Source organism: Tupaia chinensis, unplaced genomic scaffold, assembly GCF_000334495.1.
Source record: "Tupaia chinensis unplaced genomic scaffold, TupChi_1.0 Scaffold000423_1, whole genome shotgun sequence".
NCBI classification, from domain to species: domain Eukaryota; kingdom Metazoa; phylum Chordata; class Mammalia; order Scandentia; family Tupaiidae; genus Tupaia; species Tupaia belangeri.
In genome coordinates, this window is record NW_006159928.1 from 1,754,403 (window position 1) to 1,774,268 (window position 19,866).

Here is a 19,866-nt window from a genome sequence, read left to right on the forward strand (position 1 = left end):
ATTGCAAGATGGTTAGATATCTTCATTTGACAAGGATTATTTAGTACTTGGACTACTCTTTGGGGTATAAGACATTTTTTCCCATCCCAAATGTTGTATAATCTAGGTCATAGAGTATTGGCCTAAACTTAAATTCTAGAGAATCTAGAAAGAGAAAACTCATACCTAAGTATTGTTGAGGAAACTTTCCTAAGGAGGGTTTAGAATTGACATGTGCCATGCAATATATATAGTATTTAAGTAAATGTAAAAGAAAATGCATGGTAGAACTGCCAGCAAAACTACTTTGGAATTAACAAGTTTACCATATTCATTTTCCTATCTTTTCATTATCCAAGAAATATGTATGTACTACCTTTGAAATCCCTCACCATCATAGATGGAACCCATTAATTAATAATGGCGAGTGACGGTATTTCATAGAGTTGTTACAAGGTTTGAGTGAGAGATTTGTATGAAGTTTTTTTTGTTTGTTTTTTAAGAAAGATTTTTGCTACAGGACACAGGCAGGAGCGCTTGCTGGAGAGACAGAGAGACAGAAAGCAAGAAATCACTCCCCAGGGGAAATGGCCACACTGCAGTCCCTTCTCCATTCTCCTCTTGGGATTTTGGGCATGCACACACACGTGCCTGGTGTGAGTTTTAAGCCACTGGGTCTGGGACTTGAACCACAGTTGACTACATGGAAGTCCCGCAACATAACCATTACACCATCTGCTGATCCCAACATATAAAGTCCTTAACATAGTGCTTCATGTGTAGTAAATGTTTAATAAATGTCATCATTATTACTTTTTTTAATAATTATTTTTAACTTTATTTATATATTTATTTTAATTTGACCGGGGGAGGGGGGGAGTGAGAAATCAAGCCAACAAGTTTGGAACTTGAACCACAGTTGGCCATGAAGGAATCGAGCACAGTTAACCACCACACCAGGTGCAGACCCCCATAATTATTACTGATAAACATTCTTTACCCCTTATTACCAAGTAAATACTGTGAAAAAGAATATACATTTTTTACTTGTTTGGTCAAATAGATTATCTTAGAACAGAATTGTTTGGTTTTGTGAGACAGATACCATGAGGGGACTTCAAAAATTTCTTGGGAGAGCCAGCGGATGGTGTAACATTTATATCACTGGACTCCCACATAATTGACCACTTTTCAAGTCCTGGACCCAGCTACTTAACACTCACATGGTCGTATATGCGTGTATGCCCAAGATCCAGAGAAGAAAATAGAGGAGAAGGGATTGTGGCATGGCCATCCCTCCTGGGGGATAATTTCTCACTTTCTGTCTCTTTGTCTCTCTATCTCTTTGGCTAGCGCATGTGCCCTGTAGCAAAAACCTCTCAAAAAAAAAAAAAAATTCTAGGGAAAATGGAATTAAAGTACATTTTTTATTTTGGTGCAAAAGTTTTGAAATTCATGAATTCATGCACCTTTTTTTTAATAATATGCAATTTCCATGAACTTTTTAAAGACTTTGCATTTGTGATCCTGTTAAAGCATGCCAAGTTTAATCGCTAACCATCACTTAATTTGACTGATATGGTCTATTTCTCCTCCCAGCAAATAAAATCTTCAATTTAGTAAATCAGCTGGGTATGCCTTTGGCTGCAAGTAGCCAAAAACTAAACCAGTAATGGGTTTAATGAATAGACATTTATTATTCTCACATCAGAAGTTCAGAGTAAATGATGGTATGGTTGATTCAGGTGCTGAACACAGCAAGGATCAAGACTCACAGTTTTTTGTTCCTCTATCTCTCGTATATGCTATCCATAAGAAAATCAGCAGGATTTTCTCACATTTGTGGAAAATCCTACATTTTTCAAATTTTTTTAGTGCTTATGTTTTTCTACACTTCTTCATTGTTATCTACCTTTTCTTTGAAGCTCATCTTTTGACGGTATGCAGAAACATCACCTTGTGAGCTTAGCAATACAGAGTTCTGAGCTATACTTATGATTAAGTCTGTTTGGAATGGAACCAATAGATCGTTTGTGCATTTTTAGCAATCCCTTTAGTTGATTTCAATGCACCACACTGTGTTTCCCTCCCCTGTCATAACGTCTTTTGACCGAGTTCTTTACTAGTTTTTCTTTCTCTTCCCCTGGCTATTTTGAATTTTGAAAGTTCTTACACTTGAGCATTTTTCTATGCTGACTGCTATAAAGTTCACCCATTTTTATGACTTCAGCCTTGAGGACAAGGATAATGTTATTTAGTCACATATTCATTATGCTTTTGTTAAGTCTGACAACATCCTCTTAGGTTATGAAGTTATGAAAAAAGAGAGATGCTTCTGTGGGAGACATTGGCATCAAGGTGATAGTTCATTTATTTGTTTATACAAAGAAACTTACTAAGCACTTATTACATACCAGGCCTCACAGAATTTGGCACATAATAGGTGCTTAAATTAAAATTCAGTTCAACTGAAAGATAAATAAACTATGACCTTTTGATGATGAATTCTAAATTTATATTCACAGTCTTTTATTCTTTTTATTTATTTATTTATTTATTTTTAATGGCTTAGAGGAACATTTTTCAGGATCAGTGTTTTTTTTTTTTTCTTCCAGATGAGATAATGGAAAGAGGTCAATTTATCAGTCATCAAAAATGAGCCAGTGGGGGAAAAAATGAGCCACTGAAAGCCAACCTGTTGATTTACATATTTTTGATAACAGAGGATAAGTGGTCAAGGGAGGAAACCTGAAAAATGCTGAGAAGTGAATGGAGAGGTAAGAGAATGGGGGAACCTACAACATACAGAGAGATTCACTGTGAAAAGATAAAGGATCATCTCTTTTTTTCTGAGATAGAATAAAGAAAAAAAAGTGTGAAGAACAGAGGCACATAAATGTCAATGTTAATATTCCTTATATAATAGGAATTATGGTCACCAGGCAGAATTGAGTAAGGCTAAGGAATGAGCAGATTAACAAAACTGAAGGATAAGAAAGGGATAAAGAAAATGTTATCCAAGGCTCAGGTAATTTTAGAGTACAATTTTAGAGAAATGTAGGTTTTCTCAATATTCTCTGGTGACTCATACTTGGGTTTACCACTATGGTTATAGTTAAGAGTTCAAGAGATTCTGGTGCAGAGCTTCTCAGTAGAGATGTACATGGACACTGATAATCATATTGTATTAGTCTGCTCATGCTGCTATAATGAAATACCACAGAATTGTTGGCTGAGAAAACAGCGATTTATTTTCTCACACTTGTGGAAACTAGAAATGCAAGATTAAGGTGCCATCAGGGTTGGTTTCTGGTAAAGTCCCTCTATGTGGCTTGTGAATGGCCACCGTCTTGCTACGTTCTCACATGACTTTCTTTTGGTTCGAGTGCATGGAGAGAGAGATTTCTGTCTTCCTTTTATTATAAGAACACCAGCATTATCACATATGGGGCCCATCCTTATGACATTATTCAACCATAATTACTTCCCTAAAGACCTTATTTCCAAATGCAGTCCCACTGGGGATGGGGGGGGGAGTGTAAGGGGGGTGTAAGGCTTCAACATGTGAAGTTTTGGAGGATACAATTCGGTTCGTAATACAAATTCATTTGGTGAGCACTTTTTAGAATTCACTTATCAGGATCATTCTTCAGATCCACTGGATTAGATTTCCTGTATTATGCAACCCTACTCTTCAAATGTTTGTGTGTGGTGTGTATAAATGCTGGAAAAATATATGAAACAATGTTAACATACAACTGAGTATAAATACGGAAGAAATCTTCAGTGTTCGAGAACTCAAAGGTAGAACAGCAAGTACACAGTAAGCAAATATTAGTCCAGGGGATTACTGAGCCCAGAAATAAGTCATAAATGTTTAAACATGAAGTTTTAATGATAGGAGATATGACTGGATCTGAGTGAAGCTGAAACTAAACCTTAATATGCTATGGTCTGAATGTATTATACATCTCCCAAGTTCATGTGTTGAAATCCTAACCCCCTAAAGTGATGTATTATGAGGTGAAACATTTTAAGAGGTGATTAGGTCTTGAAGGCAGAACCCTCATGAATAAGGTTAGTCCCTTATAAAATGGACCTAAGGGAGTTCTGTTCCTGCTATCATGTCAGGACACAGGTAGAAGATGACATTTATGAACCAGGAAATAGACTCTCGCCAAACATCAAACAGCCTTCAGCTTGATCTTGTCCTTCCTAGCCTTTAGCCTAAGAAAGAAATTTCTTTTGTTTATAAACTACTAAATAAATGGTGTTTTTATTTTAGCACCCAGAATGGACTACGACATTTTGTAAAAGCTACACTCCTGCCTTTTAGCTGTAATAATAGTGTGCTGGTACTAATTCCCACCAACTCACCTAATTCAGGAAATACCAAACAAGTATCTAGGAGGTTTGTCTTTTACCCAAAACTTTGAGGGAGCAGTACCAAGGTTGAAAGACATAAAAAAAAAAAAAAAAAAAAAAAAAATCCACCCTACATCACTAAGAAACTGCATGACACCAAAGATAATGAGAGTCCTAACAGCAACCAGAGAGAATAAAACAGGAAAAGAAAAACAAAACTAAACAAAATAATGACAGCTAATTTTGTATTAGCAGTAATAGAGGCCAAGAAGTAAAGGAATAATACCTTCAAAGTCCTCAGGGAAAATAACTCTCCTAGATTTCCATATTTAGGCAAAGTATGGTATGAATGAAGGCAAATTAAACCTTTTCGGAAAAATACTACATGACCCTATTTCTCACAAACCAAGGGAGTATGGTTTTCTGGAGAGTCGGTCATACTCATAAATGTTGGAGATTTCTGCGTACTAGAGTTGGATGTCTGTAGAGGCAGCAGATGTGTTGATCAAGACTTGTTTTTAACTTAGCAGAGTATAGAGAAATGGAGGGGGATGAAGATGAGGGTGGGGGTAGGAGTGGCAGAAGAGTCATCTGTTTGTCCATCACAAGGCTCAGAATAGATACCTGCTTTCCTATGGGACAACTTGGAAGGCAGCAGCAGGCAGATGAGAGCATGTATCAGGAGACTGGAAGGCAAACTTCTAGAGGTGGGAATTGGGACGAAGGAGCAAGGGATTAGAAGGAAGCCTATCTCCCATGATAGGAAACACTAGTGTAAGACCTTGCTGGGCTCTTCCAAAAATTCCCACATGCGCATATAAAAGAGTGAGTGTTTGGATGCCTACCACACTGAAGGTATCAACAGCCAGAGATTACAATGGAGTCTAGTCGAGAAAAGAAAGTTTGCCCTTTATCCTCCTCCATCTTCCCTGTCCTCAATTCTGGAAAATCTCACAACTTCGAGTAAGAAGGCAGGTGATTAGAAGTATAAATCCTGAGCACACTTTCCTCCTGTACATATAAACACTATGAGAGAAACAAAACCTTTGGTTGAGATGGAGAATCAACTTTGTTTTTAAGTTATTTTATTTATTACTATTATTTTTTAATATGACCAGAGAGAGAGAGAGAGAAAGAAAGAATGAAAGCAGGCTGCCAGGTCTAGGACTCAAACCATGATCAGTCATGTCCAGTGACCTACCTACTATGCCACCTAACAGCCCAAGACTCAACTTTTTAACAGTAGTGAACTAAATTTTCATAGTTGAATGGTACCAGAAAGCTAAGGAATATGCTTCAGGTATTGTTAAGTAACAGGTATGAGGAATTTATTGGGTCATGTTTAAAGCCATTTATTCAAGAAAATCATCTCACTGAGTTGAGCTTGAGGCTATAACCTAATAGGTAGGCAAATGTCATTAAAATAGTCACATAGGGAACTGGAAAAAAAGAACCAATCACAAATCATAGTTGCCTGAAAAATAGCTTACGTAGTATTCTAGGGAGAGGGCTGGGGTGACTGGTGAGTTATTTTGTGGGTAGAGGGAGGGAAGAAGCACCAACTTTGAAACTTTATAGATAAAACTGTTGAATGATTAATTATTATCAAAACTTGGCAGTAAGCTGTGTCTGCCAAATGTGTCCTCTTTTTTGCTCTTGAGGCCTAGAAATACTGATTTCCTTAGGAAGTTTTTTTTTTTTTCCAACGGTAATGAAGGAGAAATCTCTGAGTATGGCTTTTCACAGAATCAAATTGTTCTGCCTACTCTACCCATCTGGCTGTTGTGGATTTTCAGGTTTCAGACCACCTACCAAGTTTCCTGCCTCTTCCCCTTTTTTCAGGTTTCTTTCCTCCATGAGCAAAAAAACAGACATAGGACAGATAGAGAGACAGACAGAGAAAGAGACATCTCCAAAGGTCTCGATTGTACAATCCACCTCCAGCTTCAGCCAGCTTCAGTTCATTAACACATGTGTGCCCAGTGAAAGCAGGGACATCTCGACATGAACCATTAACTTTCCCATGTGGGTCAGTTTCTCAGAGCATTGTGTTTTACTCATGTACTACCATTCAGTCCCAACCTGCCGAATTCTGACAATTTTCTTTCCTTTTCCCTTTTGGATCCTGTGTCCTCTTGATCTCACTGTTTGTCCTGAACTCCAGTGACTGTGTCCTCTTAATCTTCTCCTTGCTTACCCAGTTTTTGACCCAATGATTAGACTTACTTCTCACATCTATTTATATTCACTTCTGCTTGCATGTTGCTTGGTTTATGACCTCACTGGCTCATCTGGAACTTTAATTATGCCTATTTCTGAAAAAATGTTCTAATGGCTGGACTCCCTTGCCTTGTCAAGAGTCTCAAGTGCTCTAACTTTTCCTGTTTCAAACTTTAACCTCTTTCTAATATTTTGCCTCCATAAATCATAATCTCAACATTAAGAGTTGAGTTTGCCCATTATCAATTTTATTTCTCATGTTAGACACCTTATTTTTTAAAGGTTGACATTTTTCAAATGCCTTGTTTCAATGGAAGTTTTATGAAATTACCATCAAACACTAAGTTTACCAAGGAAAATTATTTTCCCAAGTATACGGGAAAAATAATTGCACCTTGTTAAGAGGATTATAAAAACACTTTTGCTTAAGAATCTGTCAAAAAAGAATGAAGATTTAATTAATTTGATTTAGTCATGTTAAATTCTTTTTTGGGACACCATTATTCTACTGAATAATTACATTTGTAGATGTCCTTCTGTATTTCTGTTCGTCTCTTAGGGGATAGTACTAGTTTAACTAAAGATTATATGTTCTTATTCCACTCACCCACCCACCCCTTTTTTTTTTGAGAGAAATTTTTGCTATCAGGTGCATGCACTCACCAAAGAGACAGAGAGACAGAAAGCAAGAAATCACTCCCTGGGGAGGATGGCCACACTGCAATCTTTTCTCTATTCTCCTCTCAGAATTTTGGAAACACATGCAGGTAGAAAGCAGCTAGTCTGAGCAAACATGGTGACCTTTAGACAGATGCAGAAATGAAGTTCTATTGGCAGTCATTTACAGGGAAATAAACACCATTAACATGTGAATATGCTAGGTGCCTATGTTTCTGAAATTGCAGATAAGTATCAGTTTAAAAGTCACCCGTGTTGGGAACCAGCAGTTAGCGTAATGGCTGTGTCGCTGGACTCCCACGTAGTCGACCGCGGTTTGCGTCCCGGACCCAGTGGCTTAAAACTCACGCCGGGCGCGTGTTGCGTGCGTGCCCAAGATCCCAGGAGGAGAATGGAGGAGAAGGGATTGTGGCGTGACCATCCCCCCTGGGGGGGTGATTTCTTGCTCTCTGTCTGTCTGGCGAGTGCACAAACAAAAACCCCCTAAAAAAAAAAAAAAAAAAAAGAAAGAAAAAAGAAAGTCACCTGTGTTAATCAAATTGGCCAAAGAAGATTAGAGAAAAGTTACATAGGATGACATGGCACGAAGTATCTTCGCATCTTCAGTCCATTAACATGTAAAAAAAATGGCTTTACATTCCACTTCCCCTTTCCCCATTTTCTGCCCTTTAAAAGAATAAATCTGGGAGTAATTCAGAACCATGACTGTCTCCATCAGAGAAGTCAAAGGCCACCTGACTCCTGCTTTTCCTGACTTATATGTCTTCGTATATTTATTTCACGTTTATTCTGTAATCCATAGCCTCTCCACTCAGACCATGCATTAACTTAGCCATGCAGGACATGGCACATGCACACATGCCCAATGTGATTTTCAAGCCACCATGTCTGGAACTTGAACCATGCCATTGGGCACATGGGGAGCACCTTAACCACTATGCAACCTGCTGGCCCCAGAAAAGGCAAATCTTTATTTATTTATTTATTTATTTATTTTTAGAGCAGTTTTTACTATAGGGCATGTGCACTTACTGGAGAGAGAGAGAGAGAGACAGAAAGACAGACAGAAAGAAATTACCCCTGTCCCGGGGGAATGGCCACATTTCAATCCCTTCTCCTCTGTTCTCCTCCTGGGATTTTGGGCATGCACATACATGTGCCTGGTGTTAATTTTAAGCCACCAGATCTGGGACTCTAAACATGGTTGACTATATGGGAGTCCAGCAACACAACTGACATGCTGTCTGCTGGTTCCAAAATGGCAAATCTTAATCTTGAGTTGGAGGAAAAAGCACCTTGACATTTAGAAAGAGCCTGAGACTCTGCTGGTGCAGGATAGGATGATGTTTTGTAATGCTGAAAGAAAAATGGAAGATGGGGTTTGATTCTCAGGTCAACCCACACGTGCATGGTACATGCATATCTATGCGTGTACTGGCTGGCTGTGAAGAAGATCACTGCATGAGACCCTGCTAAGGGTGTATCTCTCTTTCACTCTTGAAATTAATGAATAAGCTTTTAGAAAAAATAAACTGAGTATTGATATAAGGCAGGTCTGGATTGAACCCCAGTTCTGAAAGTTAGCAGGTGAATATCTGGGCATATGATTTAACTACTCTGATTCTTTAATTCTTCCTATATAAAATGGAACAACTTTCTAGGGTTCTTATGAGAATGAAGTTAGAAAATGAATTTTTCATAGCAGATACTCAATGTAATAGATGCTTAAATTCTTTTTTTTTTTTTTTTTTGAGAGGTTTTTGCTATAGGGCACGTGTGCTCTCCAGAAGGACAGAGAGAGACAGAGAGACAGAAAGTGAGAAATCACCCCCTGGGGGGGATGGCCATGCTGCAATCCCTTCTCCTCCATTCTCCTCTCGGGATCTTGGGCATGCACGCACATGCGCCTGGTGTGAGTTTAAACTGCCAGGTCCGGGACTCGAACTGTGGTTGACTGCATGGGAGTCCAGTGGCATAGCCATTAATTACACTAACTGCTGGTCCCTAGATGCTTAAATTCTTCATTTTCCCACATAATCTGGACATTCTGCATTAAATCTTCATATTCTCTAGAGTATATATAAATACCATTCACTAGCAAATATACTTAAAATTTATAAAACTTCAAAGAAAAACTTTAAATTTAATAATCAATATTTATCATTAAGAAGGAGATTTTAAAACTTTAAAGAATTTCACAATAGGAAAGAATTGAGATTTAGGATCTATCTGTGCAACATATGTTAGTTGAATTAATAACTCAGATGATGTTTTTATAATCTTATAGAGTCCTTCTATATCTAGAAGGTTGCCACAATTTGCTATATTAAGACCAAATCAATGACCATACACATGGCCAGAAAATTAGCAAGTACTACTGAGTAATGATTAAACAAGAGAGCATATGGTCTTCCCTGAAAACAGACAAGCAATTCTTCATGAAAGCTTAAAATGACCACTGAACTCTGAACTAGAGCCCAAATAATGAAATCGAGCTAGCACCTCAACAAGAAATGTTATCCCACAAGTGCAGCTGCAAGTTAATTAAACAACCCAGATTGCTGTGCTCAACTTTAGTACTGCATTTACAGAATTAATTCAGAGGACATGTTATTAAAGTCCGGGGTTTATCAGAAGACAGCAGCATCACTTTTTTTGAGCAGCATTTAAAAAATTAACATACTAGATAAGTGGCTTATTATAGAAGGAGCCTATTAGATCTCTCATGTAGATGCAAAAACTAGGCAATGAATTTCTAAGCAAAATAATGAAGCTATTGCATGCACTCTGAGACTAAAATTCAAAAATGATACTATAAGTGTATTTTCAAAAAGAAATTTATATTCTATATGGTAATTTCTGTTTTAAAAATAATTATGCATTTAGTTATTATTTTAAACTTTGCTATAGTACACATGCACTTACAGAGAGAGAGAGAGAGGAAAAGTGAGAGAGAAAGCCACCACGTCCAGGACTCAAACCACAGTCAACCATGTAGGAATTCAGTGCTTAAACTACCATGCCACATGTTTGCCCCTATATGGTTATTTATAAGATTCCAAATGACATATTGATGATCACTAATATGCTAGAATCTAGCAGATATGTATGTTTCATAAACACACATGTATGAGGGAACTTCAAAAAGTTCATGAAAGGAGCTTGGCAGGTGGCGTGATAGTGAAAGGCACTGGACTCCCATATGGTTGACTGAGGTATGAATCCTGGACCTGAAAGCTTGCTCTCTCCTTTTTCTCTCTGTCCCTCTCTGGTCAAATTAAAATAAATAATTAAAGGTAAATAAAATAATTTTTAAAAGTTAATGAAAATAGAATGAAAAGGTAACAGTTAAATTATAAACTTTATCTCTTAATGTAAGGTCCATCAAGTTCAAGGCACTTGTATGAGCAATGATAGTAGCCATTTACTTCATCCTTAAGGAATTAAAGGTCTTGGGAATTTAATCATGTCAAAGCAGTCTTTTTTACATTACTAACTAAAGAAGAAGGGTGCCCCTTAAATATTTTTAAGATTAAGAAAAAGAAAAATAAATCATAAGAAGCAAATCAGGACTGTCTTAGGTGGATGCCTAATGATTTGTCATTGAAATTCTTGTAAAATTGTCATTGTTTGATAAGAGGAAGGAACAGGATCACCATCTTGGCAGAGAAAGACTCTGGTGACACTTTCTTGGGTATTCTGCTAAAACTTTGGCCGATTTTCTAAATCATTCTCATAAGTAGATGTTACCGTTCTTTGATACCTTTCCTTCCCTACCTCGTCCCTATTCCTGGGAAGCCCACAAGCAAAATGCTTCAGCTTCCAAAAATACTTACCATGACCTTTTGCCTTAACCAGTTCACTTTTGCTTTGACTGGACCACGTCTACCTCTTGGTAGCTGTTGCTTTGATTACACTTTGTCTTCAGGATCATATGGGTAAAGCAATGTGTTATCTCCTATTATAATTCTTCAAATAAATTTATCAGGATTTTGATCCTGCTTCTTTAAGATTTTCACTTCAAGCTATGATTTTGTCTATAGTTGATGTGGACACAACAGTTTTTATACCCATCTAGCAGTAAGTTTATCCACTTTAATTTTTCAGTCAGAATTGTGTATACTAAACCAGTTTAGATGTCTATAGTGTGCGCTATTCTGTCTGCTGATAATCATCAGCCCTCTTCAATTGGGGCATGAAAAAGATTTAACGTTTTCCTCACACATTGATGTGGATAGTCTGCCACTTCAGGGATCTTCTTTAACATTATCTCATCCCTCCTTTAAATGAATTAATCATTTGTAGACTGTTGATCTCTTTAAGGCATTGACTCCATGAACTTTTTGTAAAGCAACAATGATTTCACTGTTCTTCCACCCAAGCTTCACTGTAAATGTGATATTTATTCTTACTTCAATTTTTGAAGAATTCATGTTGCTCTGATGTGGTTATCAAATTAATGTCTCAAATTAGAATTTGTTCAAATATGTTACAAGATGCTAGTATGATTTTATTTTGGTGCAAAAAAGCTGTGAAATCCATGCATAGTTTTTTCATAATATGCATTTTCCTTCAAGCTTTTGAAAACTTCCTCATATCTGAAATCTATATATAAAAATTATATATTATATAAAATATATATGGTAATGTATTTTTTATATATACAGTAATGTGAGAAAATTTTTCTATATGTCCTATAACAGTTATTTTTAGTTTTCATTTGAATTATGAAAAACTTAAACATTTAAATAAGTATACAAAATAATGATTGTAGATCTCATACCTGCTTTTGAACTGGTGAGGCAAAGGAAATCTGATAGTAACCTTGCTAACAGGGCTAACTGAGCTAACTATTTTTTTCTTTTTTAAAAAATTTATTTAACAACTTTTTACAGTCATCGCTTTATATCGATACAGTATACAAAATGAGATTTTTGCATCCAGTGTACAATGTATATTGACTCAATCAAGGATATTACCATACATGTTATCATCAACGAATAATTTTCTATTTCTTGTTTCCTATTCATATATGTATATGAAACAACATGCTATTATACAAGAACACATTGCATCCATGCTACCTGAGGGAAAAATTTCAAGTGCCTTCTCCCATACTGTCTCTGGTATGTACAGTTGTTTTCCACACCTTTTTCTTTTTCACATTTTATTGACTCACTAAACATCTTACTTAAAGACTTTTAATAGCAAGCACAGCTGATATGTACATATTTACAAATGCATGTCTGACTTTAGGTGTAAACTTCAGTGAGTAAAGTGAACATACTATAAAGTAACACCTCCTCACTGGGGCTATATAGCTTACTGCAGTCATTAAATAGGTATTAATAAGTATTTTTAACACATTTTTTAATTTCAAAAAAGTTTCCATTTTAATAGATGAAAATAAAAAAAATGTTAAGAGAAATTTCCTTAAAACTTAAGGCCAGGAAAAAGGTTAGGATTCAGTTCAAATAGTAGGTAGATGAACCTATCGACAGTTTAAGAGAAGACAAAAATTCTTAAATATGGAAATCAAAGCATCAGTAATGTTTAAAGCAAAAAATTCCATCTCACTAGTTGAGACTCACGTAATTAATCTCTTTTTTTATTGAATTTGCAGTGTTACTGTGGCTGATCTTTCCATTTAAACTCTGGAAGTTAATATTCAACTCTAGATTTGTCCCTATCATTAAGCTGTCCATTCTCTTGGTTGTTTCTTATACTCTTATTTCTGTGTGTATGACTTTAGATTTCCTGGTATAGCACTCTCCTCAGCACTTCTTAGAGAGCTGGTATGCTGTTAGTAAATTCTTTCAGGTTTTGTTTATCTGAGAATGTTCTTGTCTTTTTTTCCCATATAAAGGATAATCCTGCTGGGTACAGTATTCTTGGTTGAAATTGCTTTTTCCCTTAACACTTTTAATATATTTTCCCATTCTTTCCTCACTCGCATTGTTTCTGATGAGAGGTCTGCTGTTAGCCTGATAGGATATCCTTTGTGGGAAACTTGCCATTTTTCTCTTGTCCATCTTAATATCTTGTCTTTGTCTGTGGTTTTGGTCAATCTGGCTATAAGATGTTTTGGAGAAGAACTTCTTGGGTTGATTCTATTTGGGGTCCTTTTTCTCCCTTGGGACTGGATCTTTGAGTGCCTCTCTAGATTTAGAAAGTTTTCTTGTAGGATTTCATGGAATAGATTATCAATACCCTTATGAGTCTCTTCACCTTCTGGGATACCAATTATATGGATGTTTGGATGTTTGATGGTATCTAGTATTTCTTGTATATTAATCTCATTTTTTTTTGGCAATTTTCTCAGTCTTTGTGGTAGATTTTTCTTGGCCAGTGATTTTCTCTTCCATATCTGAGATTCTATTTTCTGTATGATCTAGTTTGCTTTTAATACTTTCAAGGGAGATTTTGACTTCCTGTATTATAGTCTTCATCTCTAACAGGTCCTTTGATTCTTTTTTAAAGTGTGTAATTCCTGTTTTAGATCTTGCAAGAATATCCTCACCTCCTAGAACTCATCAGCTCCTTTCTCCTGCCTCTTCTGCAGTTCATTGTCACTCTTCTCTTCCATTGCTGTTAGATTCATCATTATAAATATTCTAAATTCTTTATCAGGCATTTCCATGATTTCCATTGAACTATCTGTGGATGAAGAGGAGTTATTCTTTTCCCATGGAGGAGAGGTATTTTCTTGTTTCCCATATTTCTTGTGACCCTGTGGTGATTTCTAGTCACCTGATGGATGGTGTGTTTCTTCCTAATTCTTGAAGTTCAATCTGAGTGTTCAGGAGCATGCAGAAGAAAGTGATCTGGAATCTCTTTGCTGTTCCATTTTTATCTGTTTGTGCAGCAGATTCAGTGGATATTGAGGAATGTGTTAACCTGAATAGTATTTGGATGTTTGGCTATGGCTCCCTTAGATACATCTAGAAACACAGTGAATGGAGATTGAGGAGCACAGTGATAAGATAAAAAGAAAAGGAAACAGAGAGAGAGAAAGAGAAAACAAAACAAAAGAAAGAAATAGAAAAAGGAGAAGAAAACCAACCAAAAAATGTATTTTTTGGGGTACCAGCAGTTAGTGTAATGGCTATGTCGCTGGACTCCCATGTAGTTCACTGCGGTTCGAGTCCCGGACCCGGTGGCTTAAACTCATGCCGGGCGTGTGTGCGTGTGTGCCCAAGATCCTGAGAGGAGAATGGAGGAGAAGGGATTGCGGCATGGCCATCCCCCCGGGGGGTGATTTCTCACTTTCTGTCTCTCTGTCTCTCTCTGTCTGTCTGGCGAGCGCACGTGCCCTATAGCAAAAAAACTCTCAAAAAATTTTATATTTTTTAAAAAGCAAAAAATAAAAATCACTAGTTCTCAGAAGCCATGAAGGAGTCTTCTTCTCAAGGCCTTCCCCTTGCCTCTCCTAGAGATGAGGAGGAAAAGGGATTATTAGCAAGATAAAGGAGGGGCTGAAAACCAAGAGAATACTTTACCTTAAAAAATTTTACAAAGGAAAAATTACAAAAAAAATGAGAATACAGAGACATAGGTAGAGAGAGAGAGAGACGGTGAGAAGGCTAGAGGGGCTCTCTACCATTTGAGTTTGGGGCTGGAGGCTGAATCATCAGTAGAAATATCTTCATTCCTCTTTTTTCCCTGAAATCACTCCAGCTAACTGTTTATTAAAGCAGATGTACATGCCTGCTTTTACCATGCCACATAAGCTACCAGGAAATTAGCTTCTAGATGGATGATCAAGTCATTCATATATATGTATGTGTATATATGTGTATACACACATACACACACACACACACACACACACACACATCTGCAATACGTACACACACACACACACACACACACACACACACACATATAAATCTGAAATATGTATCAGTTCTAACAATTTAAAAATAAACCAGTAGGGGGGTCAGCAGGTGGCATGATGGTTAAGGGTACTGGATTCCCACATAGCCTACCATGGTTTGAGTCCCAGCAGACTGGTGGCTTGCTTTTTCATGTTCCCTCTCTCTCTTGCTCTGTCCCTCTCTGGTCAAATTAAAATTGAATAAATAAATAAAGTTAAAATAAAATAATTTTTAAAAAAGAGTATTTAAATAAATAAATAAGTAAACCAGTAGGGACCAGCAGATAGCATAATGGTTATGTCACCAATCTCCCATGTAGTCAACTGCGGTTCAAGTCCCAGTGGCTTAAAACTCAGGCCAGTTGTGTATGCATACATACCTAAGATCCTGAGAGGAGAATGGAGAAGGAATAGCAACATGGCCATCCCCCTGGGGGTTGATTTCTTGCTTTCTGTATGTCTGTCTCTGTCTTACCAGCGAGTGCACGTGTCCTACAACAAAAATCTCTCCTAAAAAAAAAATAATTGAAATGTGCAAGACTAGAATATTTTAAATTACTATGAAGTATAATACTTTTCCTCATAATTAATCTTAATAAGTGGGCTTAATAATTTGTATCTAACAAGTCTAAATCATAAGAAACCCTGCTCTATCAGTAAATGTTGACAGCTGACATTATTTACATTATTATACGTGGTCAGTAAGGGTAGAAGTAAGATATGTAGACATTTAAAGACTGGAAAATTTTTTAGAGACCCTAGAGTATGTTACATCATTTCAGATACCTTTATGTAATGAACTTAAGATGATGTGCAGTAAATCAGTGAATTCTTTACAGTCCTTTCCACTCTTCTGTAAAATGGAAGAGCAACATTTTTCTTGCCTTCCTGTCAGTGTTGTGACAAAATGAAGTAGCACTTTTTGAATTGTTCAATAGTTCTGATACTTATAAAGTAATAGGTAAAAAAATCATTTAATGGCACAAGATCACAGATATACATACACTTCATAAGGACAAAAAAATCTTACACAATATGTGCTCCTACTTATAAAATTTTTTGAGAGGTTTTGGCTAGAAGGTGTGTGTAGTCACCAGAAAGAGAGAGATAGAGAGACAAAGAGACAGAAAGCAAGAAATCACCCCCCAGAGAGAATGGCCATGTTGTAATCCCGTCTCGATTCTCCTCTCAGTTTCTTGAGCATGCACGCACACATGCCTGGCATGAGTTTAAGCCACCGGGTCCAGGACTCGAACCATGGTCGACTACATGGGAGTCTAGTGACATAGCCTTTACACCATCTGCTGGTCCCCCTACTTATAAATTTAATAGAAGCAAAGGAAATTAAGTAAAGTCATGGGAATAATGTGAGAAAACTTTTCTACATCTTTTAAAAGTTATTGTTGGTTTTCATTTTCAATTATGAAAATTTTAAACATAGAGGCAAGAATAGAAAATACTATCACGGACATCATACATGCTGTTGAACTAGAGAAGAAAAGAAAATCTGGTAGTATCCTTGTTATAGGGTAAACAGCTATTTTTTTTTTCCAGTTTATTTCTTCATTCCATGAGCAAGAGAGACAGAGAAAAAGAGTTAGGAAATGAGAGAAAAATAAGGTCACCCCCAATGGAGTCTTCATGACATGATCCAGCCCCAGCATCAGTCAGCCCAGATCAGGGGCACTCTAACACCAAGTATGTTTAGGAAAGGCTCTGGATGCAAAACTGGAATTATCCCATGTGGGTCAGCCTCACAGAGTGTTGCATTACCACTGTGCCACCATTCACCACCATTTTTTAAAGCAAGTCTATTTATCTGCTTTTACTATTCCACATAGGTTCTACCAGAAAATTAGTTTTTAGGTGGAATAAAAAAAAAACATAGTAGGGCCATGCTTTGGTCAAAGAGTTAATTTCCTCCACAGATGCTCCAAACATCTTCTTAAATAATTCTAAGTAGGAATGAAGGCTTTCTCAAGAATTAGTCTTTTAAAGGTAATTAAATGTTTATTAAATGTGGGACCAACAGTTAGCATAATGGCTATGTCGCTGGACTCTCATGTAGTCAACTGCAGTTTGAGTCCTGGACCCCATGACTTAAACTCATGCCAGGTGCATGTGTGTGCATGCCCAAGATCCCAAGAGGAGAATGGAGGAGAAGGGATTGTGGTGTGGTCATCCCCCCCAGGGGGTGATTTCTCAGTTTCTTTTTCTCTGTGTCTTTCTGGCAAGTGCACGTGCCCTATAGCAAAAAACAACAACAACAAAAACAAAACAAAAAAACCCTCTCCCAAATAAATAAATAAATAAATAACAACAATAACAAAAATGTTTATTAAGGGACCAGCAGTTAGCGTAATGGCTATGTTGCTGGACTCCCATATAGTTGACCACGGTTCGAGTCCCGGGCCTGGTGGCTTATAACTCACGCCGGGCACGTGTGTGTGCCCAGGATCCCGAGAGAAGAATGGAGGAGAAGGGATTGTGACGTGGCCATCCCACAGGTGGTGATTTCTCGCTTTCTGTCTCTCTGTCTCTCTGTCTCTCTGTCTGTCTGGCGATCACACGCGCCCTATAGCAAAAATCTCTCAAAAAAAATGTTTATTAAATGTTTAATAGCTTAGTAGAGTTTTCTAGCCTTTTTATTATTATTATTATTATTTTTGGTGCTCTTGTAGTTTATTTTTTTTCATCATGTATAATCTGAATCCAGCATTAGTTTCTCCCACAAATGTCTCCAACAGAATGTTAATGTCCAAGCTTACATTAGATTGAAATGAAATATTAAAACAGATTTAAGGGAAAATTATACAACTCTTTTAAAAGCATTATTCTCAACTATTTAATTTATTGAAAGAATATGGCTGCTATGGTTTTTGATTTAGCAGCAATCATTCTTTTGTTCACATAGAGTAAAGGTTTATTTGTTGTTTTGCTCTGTGCTGGAAACATAAATAAAGTTTTCTACATAATTTTCAGTCAGAGGTTGTGATACAGTATTTTTGTGTGTGTTTGTAGTAATATGTACAGTATCCTTGCCTACAAATGTACTCTGTCTCTTGGGGCTGGCAGGTGGTATGGTGGTTGAAAGCGCTGGACTCCCACATGGCTGACTGCAGGTCGAGTCCCTGATCTGGTGGCTTGCTTTCTCATTTTCTCTCTTTCTCTCTCCAGTCAAATTTAAATAAATAAATAAGGTTAAATAAAAAATTCTTAAAAAAATGATACTCTGTCTATTATAGAGAAAAGAGTACTTTTTGGTTCTTTTCAATGTGCTACATTTTCAGAATATTTTGAGGAGCCACTGGGCATAAAGGATTATAAATGAGACCCAAATACATAGACACGAGATGCCTCAGGTTCACAAAAGCAGTTCTCCCCCACTGAACTCCATTCTCTCAGGGAGCTCAATGAAGGCTAACCAATCCAATAAGTGTATTGGCAGCAGTCCCATGGACTGACAATTGTAAAGCGGCATTGCCAAACCCATCAGATTCCCAATGAGATAGACCAAACCCTGAAGAAACTTCTGGCTTGAACTTTCTGGCATATTCAGAGTTGCCAAAATGACCATAAGTGCCTGAATGGATTGCCAGGCCTTCATACACACCATCATAGTAGAGAAGATGGAGATAGTATATTGCCTGCCATGTCCATGATGAAGAGGTTCATGGGAATCTGTTTGAAGGGACCCAAGACAATGTCCTGGCAGTGCTTCTCCACCAGGATCAGATCTGTCTCTTGCACTCTGGTATCAGACACTTCCTTTTTCAAGTAACTGACTGGGTACAGTGAGTCTCCCTGGCCATTGCCCCAGTCACTCCAGTCCTTGCTGCCTCCTCTAGGCCCATTCAGCTCAATAGTTCACTTGAAATGCTGGCCTCAGTGTGCCACTAAGCCTCCCTAGACCATCATGGCAAATGCTGCTTCCTAATGCTACAGAGCTTTTCACTCTGAAGCATACTCCAGCCACCAGCCACCAGCCACCAGCCTACTCTAGCTCTGACTTTTAGCTCCCCCTCTTCTAACAGTCTTAACATTTGAACCAAGACGTGGAATTTCATTAATATTCCCTCTAACTCATCCAAGCCAGATGCTTAATAAGTCAATATAGTCAGTTTCTGTCCTTATCCTCTGACCGCTGCTGCAGCTGGCTGATCAGTAGTAGTCTTGCCACATTGATTGTATAACTTGGAAGAAAGCCCTGAGGCAAAGACGAGATGACTTGATAAAATGAGATATCAGCAATTTTTTCTTGAAGAGGATAGCTTTAGGAGGAAGAGATAATACAAGAAATGAGTTATTCGGAAGTCTAGTGTTACTCTTGGAAAATGAATTTGATCACTTTTAGATGGTATGTTAAGTTTTAGAAGTAGGGGGTCAGAAAGCAAGTGAGATTAGATAGGAAATCTGTTCAAAAGGATTTTATGGTTACCACAGCAAAGATGACAAGGATGCTGAATTAGTGGAGATACTGAGTATAAGAAAATAAATTTAGACATACTAGTTGTCTTCAAATATTAAGGCTATTATCTGGAAAAGTCAGTAGACCCATAAATAGGTAATTTTTTGCTTAATAAAAACAATCTCTTGAGTTCATTCAGTATTGAGTACCTAAAAGTTTTAGGCACTATAATAATACAATGGGTACTAGGGATACAAAGTTCACCATCTAGTAGGAAAAATAAAGAAGAAATCAATTCTAATTCAGTGTGATAAGTACCAAGTGTGCATGTGTCCTATGA

The 19,866-nt window shown here is 37.2% G+C and overlaps 1 pseudogene; it reads right to left on the reverse strand.

Annotated features, from left to right (window-relative positions):
* Window positions 1–18,482: 18,482 nt before the first annotated feature.
* LOC102470873 (ER membrane protein complex subunit 4 pseudogene) lies at window positions 18,483–19,036 on the reverse strand (annotated as a pseudogene).
* Between the last annotated feature and the right edge of the window lie 830 nt (window positions 19,037–19,866).